At 36.8% G+C, this 4,615-nt stretch overlaps 1 pseudogene across 1 annotated transcript; it reads left to right on the top strand.

Annotated features, from left to right (window-relative positions):
- Positions 1 to 1,305: 1,305 nt before the first annotated feature.
- On the top strand, positions 1,306 to 4,615 carry LOC145124487 (uncharacterized; annotated as a pseudogene). The gene is made up of 4 exons (XR_013715640.1): positions 1,306 to 1,478; positions 1,647 to 3,802; positions 3,955 to 4,027; positions 4,124 to 4,615. The product of XR_013715640.1 is annotated as an uncharacterized LOC145124487 (transcript).

Here is a 4,615-nt window from a genome sequence, read left to right as displayed (position 1 = left end):
GACTCATTGAACAACGCCATGGGTTGTAAAGCTTGAGGCTTGGTCTTGTCGCCATGTCACACTTCACGTCTTTTAAAACCTTGGTTTCGTTATAGATGGATAAACCACATGATCTTCAAATCAAGGTGCAAAATTTATATGGCTTCGTCTTCGTAATTTATTGATATCGAAAATCAGGTGGCATCGGTAGTGAGAGATATGAGTATTGCAGGTGGATGGGTGTTACTTGTTGGTGGAAGTTAGTGGTCATGTGGAGCACCAACGAGAGGTCATAGTCGCCGACAAGAAGGATGCAGTTGGCGACTATAGACAAGAGAGAAAGGAGAGTATTGATTACAATGAAGATAAACGCCTCTCAGACAAGCCGTTAAAAAAAACAAAACGCCTCACACAAAATACTAAAAAAATAATAATGTAATGAAAAATAAGGGCAAATTCGTTGTTATTTTAAATTTAATTGTATAGATGTTAAAGTTAACAAAATAGGGACCAATCATAGGAATGGGAATGAGACGGAACCGATATCAACCTGAGAATCTTGAGTACTGAATTCGATGAAAAAATGATACCGAGTGCCGAATCGAACTAACATTATCGGTACTGGTACCAGGAATGATATCTATTTTCGGTACTAGCACCAATACCGATGATATTGAATCAATAATTTCATAAATTTTGAATACCGCATACCATCTCATATGTTTAAATTCGGTACCGATATGAGATTTAGATTTAATACTCTCATCTTTATCAATCTACAATGAAAACCTTCAAATAATGTCTATTTTTGCAAGCTGAATTGTTTTGGACCTTAATAAAAACATGCAAACCATAGACACCATTTTTGCATTTTACTCTTTTCAATAATTTAAAAAATGAATGAATAAATCTAATTTTGTCCAATACACTAATCAAACTAAATCGGTTTTGCATTTACTATTTTAACCTCGTTATCTATACCCGTAGAGTCGGTACCAGGTCATCATCTTCGCCATTAGCATCCGATAACCACCTCGAACTCCTTCCAATCCAACTCCTAATTTTCTTTCGTCGTTACGTCACTGTTTGCGCGGTTGGTGGGTGTTTCGCTTAGCTTTTGAGAGGGGCAAAAGTATTTTTAGGAAAAGTTACAAAAAGTCGTTACGTCACTGTTTGCGCGGTTGGTGGGTGTTTCGCTTAGCTTTTGAGAGGGACAAAAGTATTTTTAGGAAAAGTTACAAAAAGTCAGGTTTACCTGACTTTTCCAAAAAGTTCATTTCCAAAATAGCTTTTACAAAAAGTTCTATCCAAAATAGCTTTTACAACATCTGTTGCTTTACGAAACATCTTTTTATCTTTTTCTTGCTAAAAGAAACAAACACCCCCTTGTTGATTCTCACGTTTCTGATCTTGAGGTACGAAGCTGTAAAAACTTCAAATAAATTAGGGTTAACAAAGGGATCCAAGTTCTTTCGACTCGAAAGACGCACGTTTATTAGGTAATTCAGTTATCCGTATCGCTTTCTATTTCATCATATTCTTTCTTTCATGTGAAATAATTGCTTTATTCATTGATAATGTGATTCGAAAACCTAATATAGTTACTGTATGTTGGGGATTAGGGTTTTTATCTACAAGGATCTTAATTTTTTTATTTGTTTGTTTAGAGTTAAAACTACGGTATGGAAGAGTCGAAGCATAAATCTAGGAAGAAGGAAGATTATGTGAAGAAAGAGGAAGAGTTGAAGAGGGGGCATCACGAGAAGGATCGTAATGGGGATAGACGTAGGGAGAGGGAGAGAGAAAGGAGTGTTGATGAGAAGCACAAAGAAAAAGAGAAGCCTAAAGAGAGGCACAGATATAAGGAGAAGGAGAGAAAAGAGAGGGAGAGAGAGAGGGCAAAGGAGAAAGAAAAAAGAGAGAAGGAGAGGCTGAAAGGGAGAGAGAGCTGAGAGGGATCACAATGGTTGTGGAAATGATGATGTCAGAGATAGAGATAGAAAGAGGCGGAGGAGAGATGATGATCAAAAGGATGAGGAACGAGAACGTAAGGTGTCTAGCAGACGGAGGGAAGATAGTGTAGATAATAGTGGGACGAAAAAGGCTGATGAAAATTCTTCAGATAAGAAAGAAGTAAGAACCCATGAAGAAGATATGGAGGAAGAACAGCGAAAGTTGGATGAGGAAATGGAGAAGAGAAGCAGGAGAGTTGAAGAATGGCAGGAAAAAAAGAAAAGAAAAAAGGAGGAATCTGAGAGAGAAGAGAGGGATGAACCCAAATCAGGCAAGAATTGGAGTTTAGAAAGAGAATCTGGTGATGAAGAAGCTTCTGCCCCTGTAGAGAATGAAGAAGGGGAAATGGTGATGTGATTGTTAATGGGTGGCTCCTTTGCAGAATGGTGGTGAGAAGCATGATTCGGAAATTGATCCTTTAGATGCTTTCATGAATTCCATGGTGATACCAGAAGTCAAAAAGTTGATCCATACTGGTTTGGATGAAAAGAAAGATGGCAAGATTCAGGACAATGGGAATCAATGAAAAAAGATCAATGGGGAGGAATAGGATCATTCGTGGTGAAGATTCATTATCCCAATGTTGAAAATGATGAAGATCCTTTGGATGATGAATTCATGAAACGTGTAAATTAAGAAGACAAAAGGATTACATCCCATTTTTACATTGATTGAAGTAAAGGAAATCCAGAAGATGAGTGTTGAAGAAGTTGGTGTTGACAGAAAACAACTGGAACTGAAAATACGTGGAAAAGATGTGTACCAAACAGCTAAAATTCTAGAAACAATCAGAAAAGTAAATTATGATAAACCAATACTTAAGCTCTCCCAATAGGTAAAACCCTAGTAGCATTAATGTTGAATGTTGAGACACATAAAGGACTCCTCATGTCTGGAGACGGACCAATGGCACCTCCACAAAAGTAATGGGACTCACCATCACGGAGGTTCTGGTGTTGCCCAACAAATCAGTGAGTTGAAATTGTCGTTTGCAGGATGATTAATATTTTATGTACGAGTGCTGTGAAGATAACTAACAAATCTACGTATTTGGTTTTGGTCGTGGATGAAGCTGACACTAGAATTCTTAGGTGGAGGTTTTAGCAAGAAAAGTTTAAAACAAAATACAGTCTGTTGTGAATAAAGACATAAGTCAGTTAGTTGAAGTAAGACCGAAGAAGGAAAGGTTCCTTATTGAAGAATGGTACGAAAAAGGTAAGATATGTGAAAACCCGTCTTCACTGGGCGAAAGATGAGACGGATATTTCTGATTTTAAAAGTAAAATGTTTGCAATTTGTTGATTGTATTGCTAGAGGGTTGGTTGAGCTTGTGATGTGCCGAATCACGTGTGGCTACGTACGTTTTTATCAGGTGAAGACAAACCGGATCTCTCGTAAAAATCAAGTTGTTCCGGATGATTTCCAGTCAACAGCCACCAACAACTGGTGTTTCTCTGCCAAGGGTTGTACTTGGTGTTACTGTTACACCTGGCCATGAACTTACAGCATAATTCTTTGCCTGAGCGTTATGAGATTTTAATGATTTCCCTCAAAACGCGAGGTGGAAGATGACTCTGGCTCCAATTTTACTGCTATTACTATTTACTATTTACTATTTACTACCAGGGGTCAATATATTCAACTCTACTTGTTTATCCAGGGAGCTACTTACTGAACAGTCTGTTAAAACATGTTTTAGAAGACATCACAATTCACAACACAAGCATTGTCGCTTCCAACTTCACAACCAGGGCGTAAGAGTATGAGATAATGACAACACCACACCAGGGTTCATCAAGTGTAGTTTAAGGTGTGTACATACGTACCCTAATTGATTTCAATCTTTAATCTTCTATATTTAGGTCTTTTTTTTTTTGTTTAATTAGATGACGTCTCGTATTGATTGTGACATATAATGTATGATTTATATATATGTTTATTTTTGAATGCATTTTTTTGTAGCTATGGCTTGAAGGAGGATCCAGCTTGCATATACATATGCTGTGATGTGCAAATGGTTATTAGTGGCTGCCAGGTGGAGTTTGTCTTTTTGTAATAAAATATTAAAATGTATGGCTTGTTGATATGGTTTACTGTAACTGTTGATACTGGCATTCATTTCTGATTGTAGGTTGGTTGCTTTGCTTCTTGAGTTGGACTGACAGTGTTGCGAAGTTCAGCCTAGGGTTTTTACCAAAACCTTCCTTCCTTTTTTAACCCAAACACCTTCATTGCCTATGTGATTCCTTATATTCTAAGGGTATTTGATAGGAAACTAGATGGTAATAACTTCATTAAATCTCATTATCTCAGCATTGCAGCAGGTTATTATAGATTGAGGATGAAGCTGCAGAAGCTCTTTTATTCAACAACTATGCATTCATTCAGGAGTACAACCACTAAACTAAATTAAAAGTTGCATTACTTTTCAGCTCCATTGGTTTGTTTTTCTTTTTGTTGGTTTGTAATATCTACTTTTTTTAGAATCAACTAAATTGAGTATCTGTAATAGTATTAACTGTTGTTATAGTTGATACTTTATGGAAAGAATCTTGACAAATTGGACATTGGAGTTAAGATATAATGGAAAGAATCTTGAAAAATTGGACAATTTGAGAATCAA

This window comes from Lactuca virosa, chromosome 7 (genome assembly GCF_052849685.1).
Source record: "Lactuca virosa cultivar CGN04683 chromosome 7, Lactuca_virosa_CGN04683_v6, whole genome shotgun sequence".
In the NCBI taxonomy this organism is placed as follows: domain Eukaryota; kingdom Viridiplantae; phylum Streptophyta; class Magnoliopsida; order Asterales; family Asteraceae; genus Lactuca; species Lactuca virosa.
This window is presented reverse-complemented; position numbering and strand designations above follow the sequence as displayed.